At 45.7% G+C, this 24,071-nt stretch overlaps 17 non-coding genes across 17 annotated transcripts; all 17 read right to left on the minus strand.

Moving 5' to 3' along the window:
* Positions 1 to 568: 568 nt before the first annotated feature.
* On the minus strand, positions 569 to 759 carry LOC141247905 (U2 spliceosomal RNA). The gene has a single exon (XR_012311212.1). It is a non-coding gene; the product is annotated as a U2 spliceosomal RNA (small nuclear RNA).
* Positions 760 to 1,877: 1,118 nt separating this feature from the next.
* On the minus strand, positions 1,878 to 2,068 carry LOC141247887 (U2 spliceosomal RNA). The gene has a single exon (XR_012311195.1). It is a non-coding gene; the product is annotated as a U2 spliceosomal RNA (small nuclear RNA).
* A 1,118-nt stretch (positions 2,069 to 3,186) lies between these two features.
* Positions 3,187 to 3,377, minus strand: LOC141247880 (U2 spliceosomal RNA). Its single transcript, XR_012311188.1, has one exon. It is a non-coding gene; the product is annotated as a U2 spliceosomal RNA (small nuclear RNA).
* Positions 3,378 to 4,492: 1,115 nt separating this feature from the next.
* On the minus strand, positions 4,493 to 4,683 carry LOC141247906 (U2 spliceosomal RNA). The gene has a single exon (XR_012311213.1). It is a non-coding gene; the product is annotated as a U2 spliceosomal RNA (small nuclear RNA).
* A 1,118-nt stretch (positions 4,684 to 5,801) lies between these two features.
* Positions 5,802 to 5,992, minus strand: LOC141247908 (U2 spliceosomal RNA). The gene has a single exon (XR_012311214.1). It is a non-coding gene; the product is annotated as a U2 spliceosomal RNA (small nuclear RNA).
* Positions 5,993 to 7,110: 1,118 nt separating this feature from the next.
* On the minus strand, positions 7,111 to 7,301 carry LOC141247909 (U2 spliceosomal RNA). Its single transcript, XR_012311215.1, has one exon. It is a non-coding gene; the product is annotated as a U2 spliceosomal RNA (small nuclear RNA).
* A 1,118-nt stretch (positions 7,302 to 8,419) lies between these two features.
* LOC141247910 (U2 spliceosomal RNA) lies at positions 8,420 to 8,610 on the minus strand. Its single transcript, XR_012311216.1, has one exon. It is a non-coding gene; the product is annotated as a U2 spliceosomal RNA (small nuclear RNA).
* Positions 8,611 to 9,728: 1,118 nt separating this feature from the next.
* Positions 9,729 to 9,919, minus strand: LOC141247912 (U2 spliceosomal RNA). The gene has a single exon (XR_012311218.1). It is a non-coding gene; the product is annotated as a U2 spliceosomal RNA (small nuclear RNA).
* Positions 9,920 to 11,034: 1,115 nt separating this feature from the next.
* On the minus strand, positions 11,035 to 11,225 carry LOC141247913 (U2 spliceosomal RNA). The gene has a single exon (XR_012311219.1). It is a non-coding gene; the product is annotated as a U2 spliceosomal RNA (small nuclear RNA).
* A 2,818-nt stretch (positions 11,226 to 14,043) lies between these two features.
* Positions 14,044 to 14,234, minus strand: LOC141247914 (U2 spliceosomal RNA). The gene has a single exon (XR_012311220.1). It is a non-coding gene; the product is annotated as a U2 spliceosomal RNA (small nuclear RNA).
* A 1,085-nt stretch (positions 14,235 to 15,319) lies between these two features.
* Positions 15,320 to 15,510, minus strand: LOC141247915 (U2 spliceosomal RNA). Its single transcript, XR_012311221.1, has one exon. It is a non-coding gene; the product is annotated as a U2 spliceosomal RNA (small nuclear RNA).
* Positions 15,511 to 16,628: 1,118 nt separating this feature from the next.
* On the minus strand, positions 16,629 to 16,819 carry LOC141247916 (U2 spliceosomal RNA). Its single transcript, XR_012311222.1, has one exon. It is a non-coding gene; the product is annotated as a U2 spliceosomal RNA (small nuclear RNA).
* Positions 16,820 to 17,936: 1,117 nt separating this feature from the next.
* LOC141247917 (U2 spliceosomal RNA) lies at positions 17,937 to 18,127 on the minus strand. Its single transcript, XR_012311223.1, has one exon. It is a non-coding gene; the product is annotated as a U2 spliceosomal RNA (small nuclear RNA).
* A 1,118-nt stretch (positions 18,128 to 19,245) lies between these two features.
* On the minus strand, positions 19,246 to 19,436 carry LOC141247918 (U2 spliceosomal RNA). Its single transcript, XR_012311224.1, has one exon. It is a non-coding gene; the product is annotated as a U2 spliceosomal RNA (small nuclear RNA).
* Positions 19,437 to 20,554: 1,118 nt separating this feature from the next.
* LOC141247919 (U2 spliceosomal RNA) lies at positions 20,555 to 20,745 on the minus strand. Its single transcript, XR_012311225.1, has one exon. It is a non-coding gene; the product is annotated as a U2 spliceosomal RNA (small nuclear RNA).
* A 1,118-nt stretch (positions 20,746 to 21,863) lies between these two features.
* On the minus strand, positions 21,864 to 22,054 carry LOC141247920 (U2 spliceosomal RNA). The gene has a single exon (XR_012311226.1). It is a non-coding gene; the product is annotated as a U2 spliceosomal RNA (small nuclear RNA).
* Positions 22,055 to 23,172: 1,118 nt separating this feature from the next.
* On the minus strand, positions 23,173 to 23,363 carry LOC141247921 (U2 spliceosomal RNA). Its single transcript, XR_012311227.1, has one exon. It is a non-coding gene; the product is annotated as a U2 spliceosomal RNA (small nuclear RNA).
* Between the last annotated feature and the right edge of the window lie 708 nt (positions 23,364 to 24,071).

The raw sequence follows: 24,071 nt of genomic DNA on the forward strand, positions 1-24,071 counted from the left end.
ACTTTTTGGGTTGGGTTCTCTTTTATAGTCTGCAGGCATTAAATGAAAGAAGTCAGTGTTCCAGCAGAAGGAGACAACGTTTCAGAAAAGGCATTGTAGCAAACCAAAAAAGAAATTTTAAGCGCAGCAGTGTAACCAGCGCACATACCTGTTAGCTCGGGTGAGTTTAAAAGGCTGCTGTTGATAACAAGGGCATTTGCTAAATAGATGGTGTGTGTGCAACAATATACTGAAAGGTCAATTATATTGTGCAGCTTATCTCACCACCTGTAGTTATTTAGGTGAAAGCTCCAAAATGCTTGCCTAATATGTCTGTTTATCCAAAAGGAAGTAGAAAGGGAGAGCTAGAAAGATAGCATTGCATCACATTACATGGCAATGCAATGCACAGTTGCTGAAGTTGAACCAAAATGAGCTTGTAATCTGGCTTCTGCAACTTTGAACATGAAAAATCCAATGAGGAGAAGAAAAGCAGAGCCAAAGAGTCCATCCCAAAATCCGACAAACAAGCAAAATGAACAAAAAACATTGAATTCAATTCTTTCTGATTTTAGAAACTGCATTAAAGAAGGGGTGCACCGGTCCTGGAGATACTGCAATACCAGGTCAATGCGTGGAGTGGACAGAGCAAGCTCTTTTTCCATCTCCCTGTTCTAAAAATCCATTTAATATATGGTCCCCAGATAGGGGACGTATCAGATATTAAACTGATAAGAACAGATACTACACTTGATCTTAGCCAAAAGGCCGAGAAGCGATAACCAGAATTGGTTTCAAACTACGGAGCCACCCAAGGATCCTAAAAAGTCCATTTGTGGAGATGAGCTCCTGGACTCCCGTTAAGAAGACATGTTGTCAACCTCTAGATCCCTTACATGCCTGCACTTTTCGGCTTGCTGCTGCTGCAATCCACGCGTTTTAGATCTGCATAACTCCACCTCTTTAAACACAGCACCTTCACCCCCTGCTGTTCCCACCCGCCTCAACACCGTTGGAAGGGAGGAGAACCAATTAAGGCGGGGGGTGGGGTGGAACGAGCAGCTGTCTACCCTTAGCAGGAGGGCTCCTGATTACATACCTCTCCTGCTGCTGCTGCTGCTGCTGGCTGTCCAGCAGCAGACTGAAGGTGGCTGCTGCTGTGCACAGGTATATAAAGGCTCAGAGCCTATTATGACACGCGCAGCCAGCGTTCCATTGCCACATTCCATCTACTGCAGGCAGGATACCTGGCTGGCTGAATGTCGCTGAGAAGCTCACAGAGACCGCCATAAGCAACAGTTTAACAGAATGCCACAGACTAATCAACCAAACTTTTTGGGTTGGGTTCTCTTTTATAGTCTGCAGGCATTAAATGAAAGAAGTCAGTGTTCCAGCAGAAGGAGACAACGTTTCAGAAAAGGCATTGTAGCAAACCAAAAAAGAAATTTTAAGCGCAGCAGTGTAACCAGCGCACATACCTGTTAGCTCGGGTGAGTTTAAAAGGCTGCTGTTGATAACAAGGGCATTTGCTAAATAGATGGTGTGTGTGCAACAATATACTGAAAGGTCAATTATATTGTGCAGCTTATCTCACCACCTGTAGTTATTTAGGTGAAAGCTCCAAAATGCTTGCCTAATATGTCTGTTTATCCAAAAGGAAGTAGAAAGGGAGAGCTAGAAAGATAGCATTGCATCACATTACATGGCAATGCAATGCACAGTTGCTGAAGTTGAACCAAAATGAGCTTGTAATCTGGCTTCTGCAACTTTGAACATGAAAAATCCAATGAGGAGAAGAAAAGCAGAGCCAAAGAGTCCATCCCAAAATCCGACAAACAAGCAAAATGAACAAAAAACATTGAATTCAATTCTTTCTGATTTTAGGAACTGCATTAAAGAAGGGGTGCACCGGTCCTGGAGATACTGCAATACCAGGTCAATGCGTTTAGTGGACAGAGCAAGCTCTTTTTCCATCTCCCTGTTCTAAAAATCCATTTAATATATGGTCCCCAGATAGGGGACGTATCAGATATTAAACTGATAAGAACAGATACTACACTTGATCTTAGCCAAAAAGCCGAGAAGCGATAACCAGAATTGGTTTCAAACTACGGAGCCACCCAAGGATCCTAAAAAGTCCATTTGTGGAGATGAGCTCCTGGACTCCCGTTAAGATGACATGTTGTCAACCTCTAGATCCCTTACATGCCTGCACTTTTCGGCTTGCTGCTGCTGCAATCCACGCGTTTTAGATCTGCATAACTCCACCTCTTTAAACACAGCACCTTCACCCCCTGCTGTTCCCACCCGCCTCAACACCGTTGGAAGGGAGGAGAACCAATTAAGGCGGGGGGTGGGGTGGAACGAGCAGCTGTCTACCCTTAGCAGGAGGGCTCCTGATTACATACCTCTCCTGCTGCTGCTGCTGCTGCTGGCTGTCCAGCAGCAGACTGAAGGTGGCTGCTGCTGTGCACAGGTATATAAAGGCTCAGAGCCTATTATGACACGCGCAGCCAGCGTTCCATTGCCACATTCCATCTACTGCAGGCAGGATACCTGGCTGGCTGAATGTCGCTGAGAAGCTCACAGAGACCGCCATAAGCAACAGTTTAACAGAATGCCACAGACTAATCAACCAAACTTTTTGGGTTGGGTTCTCTTTTATAGTCTGCAGGCATTAAATGAAAGAAGTCAGTGTTCCAGCAGAAGGAGACAACGTTTCAGAAAAGGCATTGTAGCAAACCAAAAAAGAAATTTTAAGCGCAGCAGTGTAACCAGCGCACATACCTGTTAGCTCGGGTGAGTTTAAAAGGCTGCTGTTGATAACAAGGGCATTTGCTAAATAGATGGTGTGTGTGCAACAATATACTGAAAGGTCAATTATATTGTGCAGCTTATCTCACCACCTGTAGTTATTTAGGTGAAAGCTCCAAAATGCTTGCCTAATATGTCTGTTTATCCAAAAGGAAGTAGAAAGGGAGAGCTAGAAAGATAGCATTGCATCACATTACATGGCAATGCAATGCACAGTTGCTGAAGTTGAACCAAAATGAGCTTGTAATCTGGCTTCTGCAACTTTGAACATGAAAAATCCAATGAGGAGAAGAAAAGCAGAGCCAAAGAGTCCATCCCAAAATCCGACAAACAAGCAAAATGAACAAAAAACATTGAATTCAATTCTTTCTGATTTTAGAAACTGCATTAAAGAAGGGGTGCACCGGTCCTGGAGATACTGCAATACCAGGTCAATGCGTGGAGTGGACAGAGCAAGCTCTTTTTCCATCTCCCTGTTCTAAAAATCCATTTAATATTTGGTCCCCAGATAGGGGACGTATCAGATATTAAACTGATAAGAACAGATACTACACTTGATCTTAGCCAAAAGGCCGAGAAGCGATAACCAGAATTGGTTTCAAACTACGGAGCCACCCAAGGATCCTAAAAAGTCCATTTGTGGAGATGAGCTCCTGGACTCCCGTTAAGAAGACATGTTGTCAACCTCTAGATCCCTTACATGCCTGCACTTTTCGGCTTGCTGCTGCTGCAATCCACGCGTTTTAGATCTGCATAACTCCACCTCTTTAAACACAGCACCTTCACCCCCTGCTGTTCCCACCCGCCTCAACACCGTTGGAAGGGAGGAGAACCAATTAAGGCGGGGGGTGGGGTGGAACGAGCAGCTGTCTACCCTTAGCAGGAGGGCTCCTGATTACATACCTCTCCTGCTGCTGCTGCTGCTGGCTGTCCAGCAGCAGACTGAAGGTGGCTGCTGCTGTGCACAGGTATATAAAGGCTCAGAGCCTATTATGACACGCGCAGCCAGCGTTCCATTGCCACATTCCATCTACTGCAGGCAGGATACCTGGCTGGCTGAATGTCGCTGAGAAGCTCACAGAGACCGCCATAAGCAACAGTTTAACAGAATGCCACAGACTAATCAACCAAACTTTTTGGGTTGGGTTCTCTTTTATAGTCTGCAGGCATTAAATGAAAGAAGTCAGTGTTCCAGCAGAAGGAGACAACGTTTCAGAAAAGGCATTGTAGCAAACCAAAAAAGAAATTTTAAGCGCAGCAGTGTAACCAGCGCACATACCTGTTAGCTCGGGTGAGTTTAAAAGGCTGCTGTTGATAACAAGGGCATTTGCTAAATAGATGGTGTGTGTGCAACAATATACTGAAAGGTCAATTATATTGTGCAGCTTATCTCACCACCTGTAGTTATTTAGGTGAAAGCTCCAAAATGCTTGCCTAATATGTCTGTTTATCCAAAAGGAAGTAGAAAGGGAGAGCTAGAAAGATAGCATTGCATCACATTACATGGCAATGCAATGCACAGTTGCTGAAGTTGAACCAAAATGAGCTTGTAATCTGGCTTCTGCAACTTTGAACATGAAAAATCCAATGAGGAGAAGAAAAGCAGAGCCAAAGAGTCCATCCCAAAATCCGACAAACAAGCAAAATGAACAAAAAACATTGAATTCAATTCTTTCTGATTTTAGAAACTGCATTAAAGAAGGGGTGCACCGGTCCTGGAGATACTGCAATACCAGGTCAATGCGTGGAGTGGACAGAGCAAGCTCTTTTTCCATCTCCCTGTTCTAAAAATCCATTTAATATATGGTCCCCAGATAGGGGACGTATCAGATATTAAACTGATAAGAACAGATACTACACTTGATCTTAGCCAAAAGGCCGAGAAGCGATAACCAGAATTGGTTTCAAACTACGGAGCCACCCAAGGATCCTAAAAAGTCCATTTGTGGAGATGAGCTCCTGGACTCCCGTTAAGAAGACATGTTGTCAACCTCTAGATCCCTTACATGCCTGCACTTTTCGGCTTGCTGCTGCTGCAATCCACGCGTTTTAGATCTGCATAACTCCACCTCTTTAAACACAGCACCTTCACCCCCTGCTGTTCCCACCCGCCTCAACACCGTTGGAAGGGAGGAGAACCAATTAAGGCGGGGGGTGGGGTGGAACGAGCAGCTGTCTACCCTTAGCAGGAGGGCTCCTGATTACATACCTCTCCTGCTGCTGCTGCTGCTGCTGGCTGTCCAGCAGCAGACTGAAGGTGGCTGCTGCTGTGCACAGGTATATAAAGGCTCAGAGCCTATTATGACACGCGCAGCCAGCGTTCCATTGCCACATTCCATCTACTGCAGGCAGGATACCTGGCTGGCTGAATGTCGCTGAGAAGCTCACAGAGACCGCCATAAGCAACAGTTTAACAGAATGCCACAGACTAATCAACCAAACTTTTTGGGTTGGGTTCTCTTTTATAGTCTGCAGGCATTAAATGAAAGAAGTCAGTGTTCCAGCAGAAGGAGACAACGTTTCAGAAAAGGCATTGTAGCAAACCAAAAAAGAAATTTTAAGCGCAGCAGTGTAACCAGCGCACATACCTGTTAGCTCGGGTGAGTTTAAAAGGCTGCTGTTGATAACAAGGGCATTTGCTAAATAGATGGTGTGTGTGCAACAATATACTGAAAGGTCAATTATATTGTGCAGCTTATCTCACCACCTGTAGTTATTTAGGTGAAAGCTCCAAAATGCTTGCCTAATATGTCTGTTTATCCAAAAGGAAGTAGAAAGGGAGAGCTAGAAAGATAGCATTGCATCACATTACATGGCAATGCAATGCACAGTTGCTGAAGTTGAACCAAAATGAGCTTGTAATCTGGCTTCTGCAACTTTGAACATGAAAAATCCAATGAGGAGAAGAAAAGCAGAGCCAAAGAGTCCATCCCAAAATCCGACAAACAAGCAAAATGAACAAAAAACATTGAATTCAATTCTTTCTGATTTTAGAAACTGCATTAAAGAAGGGGTGCACCGGTCCTGGAGATACTGCAATACCAGGTCAATGCGTGGAGTGGACAGAGCAAGCTCTTTTTCCATCTCCCTGTTCTAAAAATCCATTTAATATATGGTCCCCAGATAGGGGACGTATCAGATATTAAACTGATAAGAACAGATACTACACTTGATCTTAGCCAAAAGGCCGAGAAGCGATAACCAGAATTGGTTTCAAACTACGGAGCCACCCAAGGATCCTAAAAAGTCCATTTGTGGAGATGAGCTCCTGGACTCCCGTTAAGAAGACATGTTGTCAACCTCTAGATCCCTTACATGCCTGCACTTTTCGGCTTGCTGCTGCTGCAATCCACGCGTTTTAGATCTGCATAACTCCACCTCTTTAAACACAGCACCTTCACCCCCTGCTGTTCCCACCCGCCTCAACACCGTTGGAAGGGAGGAGAACCAATTAAGGCGGGGGGTGGGGTGGAACGAGCAGCTGTCTACCCTTAGCAGGAGGGCTCCTGATTACATACCTCTCCTGCTGCTGCTGCTGCTGCTGGCTGTCCAGCAGCAGACTGAAGGTGGCTGCTGCTGTGCACAGGTATATAAAGGCTCAGAGCCTATTATGACACGCGCAGCCAGCGTTCCATTGCCACATTCCATCTACTGCAGGCAGGATACCTGGCTGGCTGAATGTCGCTGAGAAGCTCACAGAGACCGCCATAAGCAACAGTTTAACAGAATGCCACAGACTAATCAACCAAACTTTTTGGGTTGGGTTCTCTTTTATAGTCTGCAGGCATTAAATGAAAGAAGTCAGTGTTCCAGCAGAAGGAGACAACGTTTCAGAAAAGGCATTGTAGCAAACCAAAAAAGAAATTTTAAGCGCAGCAGTGTAACCAGCGCACATACCTGTTAGCTCGGGTGAGTTTAAAAGGCTGCTGTTGATAACAAGGGCATTTGCTAAATAGATGGTGTGTGTGCAACAATATACTGAAAGGTCAATTATATTGTGCAGCTTATCTCACCACCTGTAGTTATTTAGGTGAAAGCTCCAAAATGCTTGCCTAATATGTCTGTTTATCCAAAAGGAAGTAGAAAGGGAGAGCTAGAAAGATAGCATTGCATCACATTACATGGCAATGCAATGCACAGTTGCTGAAGTTGAACCAAAATGAGCTTGTAATCTGGCTTCTGCAACTTTGAACATGAAAAATCCAATGAGGAGAAGAAAAGCAGAGCCAAAGAGTCCATCCCAAAATCCGACAAACAAGCAAAATGAACAAAAAACATTGAATTCAATTCTTTCTGATTTTAGAAACTGCATTAAAGAAGGGGTGCACCGGTCCTGGAGATACTGCAATACCAGGTCAATGCGTGGAGTGGACAGAGCAAGCTCTTTTTCCATCTCCCTGTTCTAAAAATCCATTTAATATATGGTCCCCAGATAGGGGACGTATCAGATATTAAACTGATAAGAACAGATACTACACTTGATCTTAGCCAAAAGGCCGAGAAGCGATAACCAGAATTGGTTTCAAACTACGGAGCCACCCAAGGATCCTAAAAAGTCCATTTGTGGAGATGAGCTCCTGGACTCCCGTTAAGAAGACATGTTGTCAACCTCTAGATCCCTTACATGCCTGCACTTTTCGGCTTGCTGCTGCTGCAATCCACGTGTTTTAGATCTGCATAACTCCACCTCTTTAAACACAGCACCTTCACCCCCTGCTGTTCCCACCCGCCTCAACACCGTTGGAAGGGAGGAGAACCAATTAAGGCGGGGGGTGGGGTGGAACGAGCAGCTGTCTACCCTTAGCAGGAGGGCTCCTGATTACATACCTCTCCTGCTGCTGCTGCTGCTGCTGGCTGTCCAGCAGCAGACTGAAGGTGGCTGCTGCTGTGCACAGGTATATAAAGGCTCAGAGCCTATTATGACACGCGCAGCCAGCGTTCCATTGCCACATTCCATCTACTGCAGGCAGGATACCTGGCTGGCTGAATGTCGCTGAGAAGCTCACAGAGACCGCCATAAGCAACAGTTTAACAGAATGCCACAGACTAATCAACCAAACTTTTTGGGTTGGGTTCTCTTTTATAGTCTGCAGGCATTAAATGAAAGAAGTCAGTGTTCCAGCAGAAGGAGACAACGTTTCAGAAAAGGCATTGTAGCAAACCAAAAAAGAAATTTTAAGCGCAGCAGTGTAACCAGCGCACATACCTGTTAGCTCGGGTGAGTTTAAAAGGCTGCTGTTGATAACAAGGGCATTTGCTAAATAGATGGTGTGTGTGCAACAATATACTGAAAGGTCAATTATATTGTGCAGCTTATCTCACCACCTGTAGTTATTTAGGTGAAAGCTCCAAAATGCTTGCCTAATATGTCTGTTTATCCAAAAGGAAGTAGAAAGGGAGAGCTAGAAAGATAGCATTGCATCACATTACATGGCAATGCAATGCACAGTTGCTGAAGTTGAACCAAAATGAGCTTGTAATCTGGCTTCTGCAACTTTGAACATGAAAAATCCAATGAGGAGAAGAAAAGCAGAGCCAAAGAGTCCATCCCAAAATCCGACAAACAAGCAAAATGAACAAAAAACATTGAATTCAATTCTTTCTGATTTTAGAAACTGCATTAAAGAAGGGGTGCACCGGTCCTGGAGATACTGCAATACCAGGTCAATGCGTGGAGTGGACAGAGCAAGCTCTTTTTCCATCTCCCTGTTCTAAAAATCCATTTAATATATGGTCCCCAGATAGGGGACGTATCAGATATTAAACTGATAAGAACAGATACTACACTTGATCTTAGCCAAAAGGCCGAGAAGCGATAACCAGAATTGGTTTCAAACTACGGAGCCACCCAAGGATCCTAAAAAGTCCATTTGTGGAGATGAGCTCCTGGACTCCCGTTAAGAAGACATGTTGTCAACCTCTAGATCCCTTACATGCCTGCACTTTTCGGCTTGCTGCTGCTGCAATCCACGCGTTTTAGATCTGCATAACTCCACCTCTTTAAACACAGCACCTTCACCCCCTGCTGTTCCCACCCGCCTCAACACCGTTGGAAGGGAGGAGAACCAATTAAGGCGGGGGGTGGGGTGGAACGAGCAGCTGTCTACCCTTAGCAGGAGGGCTCCTGATTACATACCTCTCCTGCTGCTGCTGCTGCTGCTGGCTGTCCAGCAGCAGACTGAAGGTGGCTGCTGCTGTGCACAGGTATATAAAGGCTCAGAGCCTATTATGACACGCGCAGCCAGCGTTCCATTGCCACATTCCATCTACTGCAGGCAGGATACCTGGCTGGCTGAATGTCGCTGAGAAGCTCACAGAGACCGCCATAAGCAACAGTTTAACAGAATGCCACAGACTAATCAACCAAACTTTTTGGGTTGGGTTCTCTTTTATAGTCTGCAGGCATTAAATGAAAGAAGTCAGTGTTCCAGCAGAAGGAGACAACGTTTCAGAAAAGGCATTGTAGCAAACCAAAAAAGAAATTTTAAGCGCAGCAGTGTAACCAGCGCACATACCTGTTAGCTCGGGTGAGTTTAAAAGGCTGCTGTTGATAACAAGGGCATTTGCTAAATAGATGGTGTGTGTGCAACAATATACTGAAAGGTCAATTATATTGTGCAGCTTATCTCACCACCTGTAGTTATTTAGGTGAAAGCTCCAAAATGCTTGCCTAATATGTCTGTTTATCCAAAAGGAAGTAGAAAGGGAGAGCTAGAAAGATAGCATTGCATCACATTACATGGCAATGCAATGCACAGTTGCTGAAGTTGAACCAAAATGAGCTTGTAATCTGGCTTCTGCAACTTTGAACATGAAAAATCCAATGAGGAGAAGAAAAGCAGAGCCAAAGAGTCCATCCCAAAATCCGACAAACAAGCAAAATGAACAAAAAACATTGAATTCAATTCTTTCTGATTTTAGAAACTGCATTAAAGAAGGGGTGCACCGGTCCTGGAGATACTGCAATACCAGGTCAATGCGTGGAGTGGACAGAGCAAGCTCTTTTTCCATCTCCCTGTTCTAAAAATCCATTTAATATATGGTCCCCAGATAGGGGACGTATCAGATATTAAACTGATAAGAACAGATACTACACTTGATCTTAGCCAAAAGGCCGAGAAGCGATAACCAGAATTGGTTTCAAACTACGGAGCCACCCAAGGATCCTAAAAAGTCCATTTGTGGAGATGAGCTCCTGGACTCCCGTTAAGAAGACATGTTGTCAACCTCTAGATCCCTTACATGCCTGCACTTTTCGGCTTGCTGCTGCTGCAATCCACGCGTTTTAGATCTGCATAACTCCACCTCTTTAAACACAGCACCTTCACCCCCTGCTGTTCCCACCCGCCTCAACACCGTTGGAAGGGAGGAGAACCAATTAAGGCGGGGGGTGGGGTGGAACGAGCAGCTGTCTACCCTTAGCAGGAGGGCTCCTGATTACATACCTCTCCTGCTGCTGCTGCTGCTGGCTGTCCAGCAGCAGACTGAAGGTGGCTGCTGCTGTGCACAGGTATATAAAGGCTCAGAGCCTATTATGACACGCGCAGCCAGCGTTCCATTGCCACATTCCATCTACTGCAGGCAGGATACCTGGCTGGCTGAATGTCGCTGAGAAGCTCACAGAGACCGCCATAAGCAACAGTTTAACAGAATGCCACAGACTAATCAACCAAACTTTTTGGGTTGGGCTCTCTTTTATAGTCTGCAGGCATTAAATGAAAGAAGTCAGTGTTCCAGCAGAAGGAGACAACGTTTCAGAAAAGGCATTGTAGCAAACCAAAAAAGAAATTTTAAGCGCAGCAGTGTAACCAGCGCACATACCTGTTAGCTCGGGTGAGTTTAAAAGGCTGCTGTTGATAACAAGGGCATTTGCTAAATAGATGGTGTGTGTGCAACAATATACTGAAAGGTCAATTATATTGTGCAGCTTATCTCACCACCTGTAGTTATTTAGGTGAAAGCTCCAAAATGCTTGCCTAATATGTCTGTTTATCCAAAAGGAAGTAGAAAGGGAGAGCTAGAAAGATAGCATTGCATCACATTACATGGCAATGCAATGCACAGTTGCTGAAGTTGAACCAAAATGAGCTTGTAATCTGGCTTCTGCAACTTTGAACATGAAAAATCCAATGAGGAGAAGAAAAGCAGAGCCAAAGAGTCCATCCCAAAATCCGACAAACAAGCAAAATGAACAAAAAACATTGAATTCAATTCTTTCTGATTTTAGAAACTGCATTAAAGAAGGGGTGCACCGGTCCTGGAGATACTGCAATACCAGGTCAATGCGTGGAGTGGACAGAGCAAGCTCTTTTTCCATCTCCCTGTTCTAAAAATCCATTTAATATATGGTCCCCAGATAGGGGACGTATCAGATATTAAACTGATAAGAACAGATACTACACTTGATCTTAGCCAAAAGGCCGAGAAGCGATAACCAGAATTGGTTTCAAACTACGGAGCCACCCAAGGATCCTAAAAAGTCCATTTGTGGAGATGAGCTCCTGGACTCCCGTTAAGAAGACATGTTGTCAACCTCTAGATCCCTTACATGCCTGCACTTTTCGGCTTGCTGCTGCTGCAATCCACGCGTTTTAGATCTGCATAACTCCACCTCTTTAAACACAGCACCTTCACCCCCTGCTGTTCCCACCCGCCTCAACACCGTTGGAAGGGAGGAGAACCAATTAAGGCGGGGGGTGGGGTGGAACGAGCAGCTGTCTACCCTTAGCAGGAGGGCTCCTGATTACATACCTCTCCTGCTGCTGCTGCTGCTGGCTGTCCAGCAGCAGACTGAAGGTGGCTGCTGCTGTGCACAGGTATATAAAGGCTCAGAGCCTATTATGACACGCGCAGCCAGCGTTCCATTGCCACATTCCATCTACTGCAGGCAGGATACCTGGCTGGCTGAATGTCGCTGAGAAGCTCACAGAGACCGCCATAAGCAACAGTTTAACAGAATGCCACAGACTAATCAACCAAACTTTTTGGGTTGGGTTCTCTTTTATAGTCTGCAGGCATTAAATGAAAGAAGTCAGTGTTCCAGCAGAAGGAGACAACGTTTCAGAAAAGGCATTGTAGCAAACCAAAAAAGAAATTTTAAGCGCAGCAGTGTAACCAGCGCACATACCTGTTAGCTCGGGTGAGTTTAAAAGGCTGCTGTTGATAACAAGGGCATTTGCTAAATAGATGGTGTGTGTGCAACAATATACTGAAAGGTCAATTATATTGTGCAGCTTATCTCACCACCTGTAGTTATTTAGGTGAAAGCTCCAAAATGCTTGCCTAATATGTCTGTTTATCCAAAAGGAAGTAGAAAGGGAGAGCTAGAAAGATAGCATTGCATCACATTATGTTATGCACACGCCCGGGCTAAGCGGCGTGTGCGTGTGATTGGTAGTGATTCCACTGGACCGTGCCGGAGAGTGTATGCCTGGAGAGGCGTAACTAAGTATCTGCCCGATCCGACCAGGGTCGCACGACGGCATACGACGCCAGAGCACCAAGGAGGAACCGAGCAGAGGGACCAGGTGCTACTCCAGGACAGACCCCGGACACGGCTGTTGACCCACACAGGGGAATACAGGAACAGACTGGTAGACTGGCACACAGACTGGGATGCAGGCCGGCGGATATGCAGGCAGGCGGGTATGCAGGCAGGCGGGTATGCAGGCAGGCGGGCAGGCAGGCGGGTAAAGGTAAGCACGGATAGAGTGCAGACAGGGAGGCACTAGCAAGTAGGAACACAGGCGGGATAGGACCCAGTACACACCGGGATTCAGGAACAATACAGGCAGAGGGGTACAGGCAAGCACAACTAGAGTGCAGAAGACTGAGCAGGGAGGACAGGGCTCTGTTCACACTGAACAGACAGGAAGGAAAAGGCAGAGCCAGACACCCACAGGGTACTTACAGTGAAGTAGCGAGTGGACCACAAACTCACAAACGGGAGTACAGAGACAACAGGCAGGAGTTAGGTACGAGTTCAGACTCTGCAGAAAAAGGAAGGGAACGGGCAAAGAGGCAAAACAGGTAGAGGATAGGAGAGAGTTCAGACTGGAACTGAGTGTACGGAGGAGACCGACACTGCAGCAGAATACAGGAGCGGGTCTGGGAATACGGCCCCCAGAGAGGCGGAACGAACAGGCAAGGAGCGTGTACAGACAGGACAGACTAGAGAACACAGAAAGGACTCAGTTCAGACTCGGGAACTAATACCGTAAAGCAGGAGACATACAGGACACAGTTCAGACACGGGAGCTGACACCGCAAGGCAGGAGAAATACAGGACTTAGTTCAGACACGGGAACTAATACCGTAAAGCAGGAGACATACAGGACTTAGTTCAGACACGGGAACTAATACCGTAAAGCAGGAGACATACAGGACTTAGTTCAGACACGGGAACTAATACCGTAAAGCAGGAGACATACAGGACTTAGTTCAGAAACGGGAACTAATACCGTAAAGCAGGAGACATACAGGACTTAGTTCAGACACGGGAACTAATACCGTAAAGCAGGAGACATACAGGACACAGTTCAGACACGGGAGCTGACACCGCAAGGCAGGAGACATACAGGACTTAGTTCAGACACGGGAACTAATACCGCAAAGCAGGAGACATACAGGACACAGTTCAGACACGGGAGCTGACACCGCAAGGCAGGAGACATACAGGACTTAGTTCAGACAGGCCTGGAAATACAGCCTCCAGGAAAGGCGGACAGGGAAACAAAGACAGGACCTGGCACCTTCAGAGTGCAAGCACACACTGAAAGAAACACTTATGCACAGGCAGGGATAGAAGGGAGCTGCTGAGCTATATACCAAGTGTCAGACAGCAATAGGCTGAGGACGCACAAGGGGTGTGACCCACAGCAGGTACAAAAAGCAGGAAGTGATCGGGCGCCGCCCTTAAGCAGCAGAGACAGACACAAACAGACAGCATGGAGGGAAGCCAGAGAGACATTCTGGACAGGAGATCAAGTGCGCTCTCTTGCACAATGGGAGATAGACCACCATGCAAGGACGCCGCCAGGTATGTTACACATTACATGGCAATGCAATGCACAGTTGCTGAAGTTGAACCAAAATGAGCTTGTAATCTGGCTTCTGCAACTTTGAACATGAAAAATCCAATGAGGAGAAGAAAAGCAGAGCCAAAGAGTCCATCCCAAAATCCGACAAACAAGCAAAATGAACAAAAAACATTGAATTCAATTCTTTCTGATTTTAGAAACTGCATTAAAGAAGGGGTGCACCGGTCCTGGAGATACTGCAATACCAGGTCAATGCGTGGAGTGGACAGAGCAAGCTCTTTTTCCATCTCCCTGTTCTAAAAATCCATTTAATATATGGTCCCCAGATAGGGGACGTATCAGATATTAAACTGATAAGAACAGATACTACACTTGATCTTAGCCAAAAGGCCGAGAAGCGATAACCAGAATTGGTTTCAAACTACGGAGCCACCCAAGGATCCTAAAAAGTCCATTTGTGGAGATGAGCTCCTGGACTCCCGTTAAGAAGACATGTTGTCAACCTCTAGATCCCTTACATGCCTGCACTTTTCGGCTTGCTGCTGCTGCAATCCACGCGTTTTAGATCTGCATAACTCCACCTCTTTAAACACAGCACCTTCACCCCCTGCTTTTCCCACCCGCCTCAACACCGTTGGAAGGGAGGAGAACCAATTAAGGCGGGGGGTGGGGTGGAACGAGCAGCTGTCTACCCTTAGCAGGAGGGCTCCTGATTACATACCTCTCCTGCTGCTGCTGCTGCTGCTGGCTGTCCAGCAGCAGACTGAAGGTGGCTGCTGCTGTGCACAGGTATATAAAGGCTCAGAGCCTATTATGACACGCGCAGCCAGCGTTCCATTGCCACATTCCATCTACTGCAGGCAGGATACCTGGCTGGCTGAATGTCGCTGAGAAGCTCACAGAGACCGCCATAAGCAACAGTTTAACAGAATGCCACAGACTAATCAACCAAACTTTTTGGGTTGGGTTCTCTTTTATAGTCTGCAGGCAAGACAACGTTTCAGAAAAGGCATTGTAGCAAACCAAAAAAGAAATTTTAAGCGCAGCAGTGTAACCAGCGCACATACCTGTTAGCTCGGGTGAGTTTAAAAGGCTGCTGTTGATAACAAGGGCATTTGCTAAATAGATGGTGTGTGTGCAACAATATACTGAAAGGTCAATTATATTGTGCAGCTTATCTCACCACCTGTAGTTATTTAGGTGAAAGCTCCAAAATGCTTGCCTAATATGTCTGTTTATCCAAAAGGAAGTAGAAAGGGAGAGCTAGAAAGATAGCATTGCATCACATTACATGGCAATGCAATGCACAGTTGCTGAAGTTGAACCAAAATGAGCTTGTAATCTGGCTTCTGCAACTTTGAACATGAAAAATCCAATGAGGAGAAGAAAAGCAGAGCCAAAGAGTCCATCCCAAAATCCGACAAACAAGCAAAATGAACAAAAAACATTGAATTCAATTCTTTCTGATTTTAGAAACTGCATTAAAGAAGGGGTGCACCGGTCCTGGAGATACTGCAATACCAGGTCAATGCGTGGAGTGGACAGAGCAAGCTCTTTTTCCATCTCCCTGTTCTAAAAATCCATTTAATATATGGTCCCCAGATAGGGGACGTATCAGATATTAAACTGATAAGAACAGATACTACACTTGATCTTAGCCAAAAGGCCGAGAAGCGATAACCAGAATTGGTTTCAAACTACGGAGCCACCCAAGGATCCTAAAAAGTCCATTTGTGGAGATGAGCTCCTGGACTCCCGTTAAGAAGACATGTTGTCAACCTCTAGATCCCTTACATGCCTGCACTTTTCGGCTTGCTGCTGCTGCAATCCACGCGTTTTAGATCTGCATAACTCCACCTCTTTAAACACAGCACCTTCACCCCCTGCTGTTCCCACCCGCCTCAACACCGTTGGAAGGGAGGAGAACCAATTAAGGCGGGGGGTGGGGTGGAACGAGCAGCTGTCTACCCTTAGCAGGAGGGCTCCTGATTACATACCTCTCCTGCTGCTGCTGCTGCTGCTGGCTGTCCAGCAGCAGACTGAAGGTGGCTGCTGCTGTGCACAGGTATATAAAGGCTCAGAGCCTATTATGACACGCGCAGCCAGCGTTCCATTGCCACATTCCATCTACTGCAGGCAGGATACCTGGCTGGCTGAATGTCGCTGAGAAGCTCACAGAGACCGCCATAAGCAACAGTTTAACAGAATGCCACAGACTAATCAACCAAACTTTTTGGGTTGGGTTCTCTTTTATAGTCTGCAGGCATTAAATGAAAGAAGTCAGTGTTCCAGCAGAAGGAGACAACGTTTCAGAAAAGGCATTGTAGCAAACCAAAAAAGAAATTTTAAGCGCAGCAGTGTAACCAGCGCACATACCTGTTAGCTCGGGTGAGTTTAAAAGGCTGCTGTTGATAACAAGGGCATTTGCTAAATAGATGGTGTGTGTGCAACAATATACTGAAAGGTCAATTATATTGTGCAGCTTATCTCACCACCTGTAGTTATTTAGGTGAAAGCTCCAAAATGCTTGCCTAATATGTCTGTTTATCCAAAAGGAAGTAGAAAGGGAGAGCTAGAAAGATAGCATTGCATCACATTACATGGCAATGCAATGCACAGTTGCTGAAGTTGAACCAAAATGAGCTTGTAATCTGGCTTCTGCAACTTTGAACATGAAAAATCCAATGAGGAGAAGAAAAGCAGAGCCAAAGAGTCCATCCCAAAATCCGACAAACAAGCAAAATGAACAAAAAACATTGAATTCAATTCTTTCTGATTTTAGAAACTGCATTAAAGAAGGGGTGCACCGGTCCTGGAGATACTGCAATACCAGGTCAATGCGTGGAGTGGACAGAGCAAGCTCTTTTTCCATCTCCCTGTTCTAAAAATCCATTTAATATATGGTCCCCAGATAGGGGACGTATCAGATATTAAACTGATAAGAACAGATACTACACTTGATCTTAGCCAAAAGGCCGAGAAGCGATAACCAGAATTGGTTTCAAACTACGGAGCCACCCAAGGATCCTAAAAAGTCCATTTGTGGAGAGAGCTCCTGGACTCCCGTTAAGAAGACATGTTGTCAACCTCTAGATCCCTTACATGCCTGCACTTTTCGGCTTGCTGCTGCTGCAATCCACGCGTTTTAGATCTGCATAACTCCACCTCTTTAAACACAGCACCTTCACCCCCTGCTGTTCCCACCCGCCTCAACACCGTTGGAAGGGAGGAGAACCAATTAAGGCGGGGGGTGGGGTGGAACGAGCAGCTGTCTACCCTTAGCAGGAGGGCTCCTGATTACATACCTCTCCTGCTGCTGCTGCTGCTGCTGGCTGTCCAGCAGCAGACTGAAGGTGGCTGCTGCTGTGCACAGGTATATAAAGGCTCAGAGCCTATTATGACACGCGCAGCCAGCGTTCCATTGCCACATTCCATCTACTGCAGGCAGGATACCTGGCTGGCTGAATGTCGCTGAGAAGCTCACAGAGACCGCCATAAGCAACAGTTTAACAGAATGCCACAGACTAATCAACCAAACTTTTTGGGTTGGGTTCTCTTTTATAGTCTGCAGGCATTAAATGAAAGAAGTCAGTGTTCCAGCAGAAGGAGACAACGTTTCAGAAAAGGCATTGTAGCAAACCAAAAAAGAAATTTTAAGCGCAGCAGTGTAACCAGCGCACATACCTGTTAGCTCGGGTGAGTTTAAAAGGCTGCTGTTGATAACAAGGGCATTTGCTAAATAGATGGTGTGTGTGCAACAATATACTGAAAGGTCAATTATATTGTGCAGCTTATCTCACCACCTGTAGTTATTTAGGTGAAAGCTCCAAAATGCTTGCCTAATATGTCTGTTTATCCAAAAGGAAGTAGAAAGGGAGAGCTAGAAAGATAGCATTGCATCACATTACATGGCAATGCAATGCACAGTTGCTGAAGTTGAACCAAAATGAGCTTGTAATCTGGCTTCTGCAACTTTGAACATGAAAAATCCAATGAGGAGAAGAAAAGCAGAGCCAAAGAGTCCATCCCAAAATCCGACAAACAAGCAAAATGAACAAAAAACATTGAATTCAATTCTTTCTGATTTTAGAAACTGCATTAAAGAAGGGGTGCACCGGTCCTGGAGATACTGCAATACCAGGTCAATGCGTGGAGTGGACAGAGCAAGCTCTTTTTCCATCTCCCTGTTCTAAAAATCCATTTAATATATGGTCCCCAGATAGGGGACGTATCAGATATTAAACTGATAAGAACAGATACTACACTTGATCTTAGCCAAAAGGCCGAGAAGCGATAACCAGAATTGGTTTCAAACTACGGAGCCACCCAAGGATCCTAAAAAGTCCATTTGTGGAGATGAGCTCCTGGACTCCCGTTAAGAAGACATGTTGTCAACCTCTAGATCCCTTACATGCCTGCACTTTTCGGCTTGCTGCTGCTGCAATCCACGCGTTTTAGATCTGCATAACTCCACCTCTTTAAACACAGCACCTTCACCCCCTGCTGTTCCCACCCGCCTCAACACCGTTGGAAGGGAGGAGAACCAATTAAGGCGGGGGGTGGGGTGGAACGAGCAGCTGTCTACCCTTAGCAGGAGGGCTCCTGATTACATACCTCTCCTGCTGCTGCTGCTGCTGCTGGCTGTCCAGCAGCAGACTGAAGGTGGCTGCTGCTGTGCACAGGTATATAAAGGCTCAGAGCCTATTATGACACGCGCAGCCAGCGTTCCATTGCCACATTCCATCTACTGCAGGCAGGATACCTGGCTGGCTGAATGTCGCTGAGAAGCTCACAGAGACCGCCATAAGCAACAGTTTAACAGAATGCCACAGACTAATCAACCAAACTTTTTGGGTTGGGTTCTCTTTTATAGTCTGCAGGCATTAAATGAAAGAAGTCAGTGTTCCAGCAGAAGGAGACAACGTTTCAGAAAAGGCATTGTAGCAAACCAAAAAAGAAATTTTAAGCGCAGCAGTGTAACCAGCGCACATACCTGTTAGCTCGGGTGAGTTTAAAAGGCTGCTGTTGATAACAAGGGCATTTGCTAAATAGATGGTGTGTGTGCAACAATATACTGAAAGGTCAATTATATTGTGCAGCTTATCTCACCACCTGTAGTTATTTAGGTGAAAGCTCCAAAATGCTTGCCTAATATGTCTGTTTATCCAAAAGGAAGTAGAAAGGGAGAGCTAGAAAGATAGCATTGCATCACATTACATGGCAATGCAATGCACAGTTGCTGAAGTTGAACCAAAATGAGCTTGTAATCTGGCTTCTGCAACTTTGAACATGAAAAATCCAATGAGGAGAAGAAAAGCAGAGCCAAAGAGTCCATCCCAAAATCCGACAAACAAGCAAAATGAACAAAAAACATTGAATTCAATTCTTTCTGATTTTAGAAACTGCATTAAAGAAGGGGTGCACCGGTCCTGGAGATACTGCAATACCAGGTCAATGCGTGGAGTGGACAGAGCAAGCTCTTTTTCCATCTCCCTGTTCTAAAAATCCATTTAATATATGGTCCCCAGATAGGGGACGTATCAGATATTAAACTGATAAGAACAGATACTACACTTGATCTTAGCCAAAAGGCCGAGAAGCGATAACCAGAATTGGTTTCAAACTACGGAGCCACCCAAGGATCCTAAAAAGTCCATTTGTGGAGATGAGCTCCTGGACTCCCGTTAAGAAGACATGTTGTCAACCTCTAGATCCCTTACATGCCTGCACTTTTCGGCTTGCTGCTGCTGCAATCCACGCGTTTTAGATCTGCATAACTCCACCTCTTTAAACACAGCACCTTCACCCCCTGCTGTTCCCACCCGCCTCAACACCGTTGGAAGGGAGGAGAACCAATTAAGGCGGGGGGTGGGGTGGAACGAGCAGCTGTCTACCCTTAGCAGGAGGGCTCCTGATTACATACCTCTCCTGCTGCTGCTGCTGCTGCTGGCTGTCCAGCAGCAGACTGAAGGTGGCTGCTGCTGTGCACAGGTATATAAAGGCTCAGAGCCTATTATGACACGCGCAGCCAGCGTTCCATTGCCACATTCCATCTACTGCAGGCAGGATACCTGGCTGGCTGAATGTCGCTGAGAAGCTCACAGAGACCGCCATAAGCAACAGTTTAACAGAATGCCACAGACTAATCAACCAAACTTTTTGGGTTGGGTTCTCTTTTATAGTCTGCAGGCATTAAATGAAAGAAGTCAGTGTTCCAGCAGAAGGAGACAACGTTTCAGAAAAGGCATTGTAGCAAACCAAAAAAGAAATTTTAAGCGCAGCAGTGTAACCAGCGCACATACCTGTTAGCTCGGGTGAGTTTAAAAGGCTGCTGTTGATAACAAGGGCATTTGCTAAATAGATGGTGTGTGTGCAACAATATACTGAAAGGTCAATTATATTGTGCAGCTTATCTCACCACCTGTAGTTATTTAGGTGAAAGCTCCAAAATGCTTGCCTAATATGTCTGTTTATCCAAAAGGAAGTAGAAAGGGAGAGCTAGAAAGATAGCATTGCATCACATTACATGGCAATGCAATGCACAGTTGCTGAAGTTGAACCAAAATGAGCTTGTAATCTGGCTTCTGCAACTTTGAACATGAAAAATCCAATGAGGAGAAGAAAAGCAGAGCCAAAGAGTCCATCCCAAAATCCGACAAACAAGCAAAATGAACAAAAAACATTGAATTCAATTCTTTCTGATTTTAGAAACTGCATTAAAGAAGGGGTGCACCGGTCCTGGAGATACTGCAATACCAGGTCAATGCGTGGAGTGGACAGAGCAAGCTCTTTTTCCATCTCCCTGTTCTAAAAATCCATTTAATATATGGTCCCCAGATAGGGGACGTATCAGATATTAAACTGATAAGAACAGATACTACACTTGATCTTAGCCAAAAGGCCGAGAAGCGATAACCAGAATTGGTTTCAAACTACGGAGCCACCCAAGGATCCTAAAAAGTCCATTTGTGGAGATGAGCTCCTGGACTCCCGTTAAGAAGACATGTTGTCAACCTCTAGATCCCTTACATGCCTGCACTTTTCGGCTTGCTGCTGCTGCAATCCACGCGTTTTAGATCTGCATAACTCCACCTCTTTAAACACAGCACCTTCACCCCCTGCTGTTCCCACCCGCCTCAACACCGTTGGAAGGGAGGAGAACCAATTAAGGCGGGGGGTGGGGTGGAACGAGCAGCTGTCTACCCTTAGCAGGAGGGCTCCTGATTACATACCTCTCCTGCTGCTGCTGCTGCTGCTGGCTGTCCAGCAGCAGACTGAAGGTGGCTGCTGCTGTGCACAGGTATATAAAGGCTCAGAGCCTATTATGACACGCGCAGCCAGCGTTCCATTGCCACATTCCATCTACTGCAGGCAGGATACCTGGCTGGCTGAATGTCGCTGAGAAGCTCACAGAGACCGCCATAAGCAACAGTTTAACAGAATGCCACAGACTAATCAACCAAACTTTTTGGGTTGGGTTCTCTTTTATAGTCTGCAGGCATTAAATGAAAGAAGTCAGTGTTCCAGCAGAAGGAGACAACGTTTCAGAAAAGGCATTGTAGCAAACCAAAAAAGAAATTTTAAGCGCAGCAGTGTAACCAGCGCACATACCTGTTAGCTCGGGTGAGTTTAAAAGGCTGCTGTTGATAACAAGGGCATTTGCTAAATAGATGGTGTGTGTGCAACAATATACTGAAAGGTCAATTATATTGTGCAGCTTATCTCACCACCTGTAGTTATTTAGGTGAAAGCTCCAAAATGCTTGCCTAATATGTCTGTTTATCCAAAAGGAAGTAGAAAGGGAGAGCTAGAAAGATAGCATTGCATCACATTACATGGCAATGCAATGCACAGTTGCTGAAGTTGAACCAAAATGAGCTTGTAATCTGGCTTCTGCAACTTTGAACATGAAAAATCCAATGAGGAGAAGAAAAGCAGAGCCAAAGAGTCCATCCCAAAATCCGACAAACAAGCAAAATGAACAAAAAACATTGAATTCAATTCTTTCTGATTTTAGAAACTGCATTAAAGAAGGGGTGCACCGGTCCTGGAGATACTGCAATACCAGGTCAATGCGTGGAGTGGACAGAGCAAGCTCTTTTTCCATCTCCCTGTTCTAAAAATCCATTTAATATATGGTCCCCAGATAGGGGACGTATCAGATATTAAACTGATAAGAACAGATACTACACTTGATCTTAGCCAAAAGGCCGAGAAGCGATAACCAGAATTGGTTTCAAACTACGGAGCCACCCAAGGATCCTAAAAAGTCCATTTGTGGAGATGAGCTCCTGGACTCCCGTTAAGAAGACATGTTGTCAACCTCTAGATCCCTTACATGCCTGCACTTTTCGGCTTGCTGCTGCTGCAATCCACGCGTTTTAGATCTGCATAACTCCACCTCTTTAAACACAGCACCTTCACCCCCTGCTGTTCCCACCCGCCTCAACACCGTTGGAAGGGAGGAGAACCAATTAAGGCGGGGGGTGGGGTGGAACGAGCAGCTGTCTACCCTTAGCAGGAGGGCTCCTGATTACATACCTCTCCTGCTGCTGCTGCTGCTGCTGGCTGTCCAGCAGCAGACTGAAGGTGGCTGCTGCTGTGCACAGGTATATAAAGGCTCAGAGCCTATTATGACACGCGCAGCCAGCGTTCCATTGCCACATTCCATCTACTGCAGGCAGGATACCTGGCTGGCTGAATGTCGCTGAGAAGCTCACAGAGACCGCCATAAGCAACAGTTTAACAGAATGCCACAGACTAATCAACCAAACTTTTTGGGTTGGGTTCTCTTTTATAGTCTGCAGGCATTAAATGAAAGAAGTCAGTGTTCCAGCAGAAGGAGACAACGTTTCAGAAAAGGCATTGTAGCAAACCAAAAAAGAAATTTTAAGCGCAGCAGTGTAACCAGCGCACATACCTGTTAGCTCGGGTGAGTTTAAAAGGCTGCTGTTGATAACAAGGGCATTTGCTAAATAGATGGTGTGTGTGCAACAATATACTGAAAGGTCAATTATATTGTGCAGCTTATCTCACCACCTGTAGTTATTTAGGTGAAAGCTCCAAAATGCTTGCCTAATATGTCTGTTTATCCAAAAGGAAGTAGAAAGGGAGAGCTAGAAAGATAGCATTGCATCACATTACATGGCAATGCAATGCACAGTTGCTGAAGTTGAACCAAAATGAGCTTGTAATCTGGCTTCTGCAACTTTGAACATGAAAAATCCAATGAGGAGAAGAAAAGCAGAGCCAAAGAGTCCATCCCAAAATCCGACAAACAAGCAAAATGAACAAAAAACATTGAATTCAATTCTTTCTGATTTTAGAAACTGCATTAAAGAAGGGGTGCACCGGTCCTGGAGATACTGCAATACCAGGTCAATGCGTGGAGTGGACAGAGCAAGCTCTTTTTCCATCTCCCTGTTCTAAAAATCCATTTAATATATGGTCCCCAGATAGGGGACGTATCAGATATTAAACTGATAAGAACAGATACTACACTTGATCTTAGCCAAAAGGCCGAGAAGCGATAACCAGAATTGGTTTCAAACTACGGAGCCACCCAAGGATCCTAAAAAGTCCATTTGTGGAGATGAGCTCCTGGACTCCCGTTAAGAAGACATGTTGTCAACCTCTAGATCCCTTACATGCCTGCACTTTTCGGCTTGCTGCTGCTGCAATCCACGCGTTTTAGATCTGCATAACTCCACCTCTTTAAACACAGCACCTTCACCCCCTGCTGTTCCCACCCGCCTCAACACCGTTGGAAGGGAGGAGAACCAATTAAGGCGGGGGGTGGGGTGGAACGAGCAGCTGTCTACCCTTAGCAGGAGGGCTCCTGATTACATACCTCTCCTGCTGCTGCTGCTGCTGCTGGCTGTCCAGCAGCAGACTGAAGGTGGCTGCTGCTGTGCACAGGTATATAAAGGCTCAGAGCCTATTATGACACGCGCAGCCAGCGTTCCATTGCCACATTCCATCTACTGCAGGCAGGATACCTGGCTGGCTGAATGTCGCTGAGAAGCTCACAGAGACCGCCATAAGCAACAGTTTAACAGAATGCCACAGACTAATCAACCAAACTTTTTGGGTTGGGTTCTCTTTTATAGTCTGCAGGCATTAAATGAAAGAAGTCAGTGTTCCAGCAGAAGGAGACAACGTTTCAGAAAAGGCATTGTAGCAAACCAAAAAAGAAATTTTAAGCGCAGCAGTGTAACCAGCGCACATACCTGTTAGCTC

This window comes from Phyllobates terribilis, unplaced genomic scaffold (assembly GCF_046119375.1).
Source record: "Phyllobates terribilis strain yellow unplaced genomic scaffold, ASM4611937v1 Scaffold_3420__1_contigs__length_79276, whole genome shotgun sequence".
In the NCBI taxonomy this organism is placed as follows: Eukaryota; Metazoa; Chordata; class Amphibia; order Anura; family Dendrobatidae; genus Phyllobates; species Phyllobates terribilis.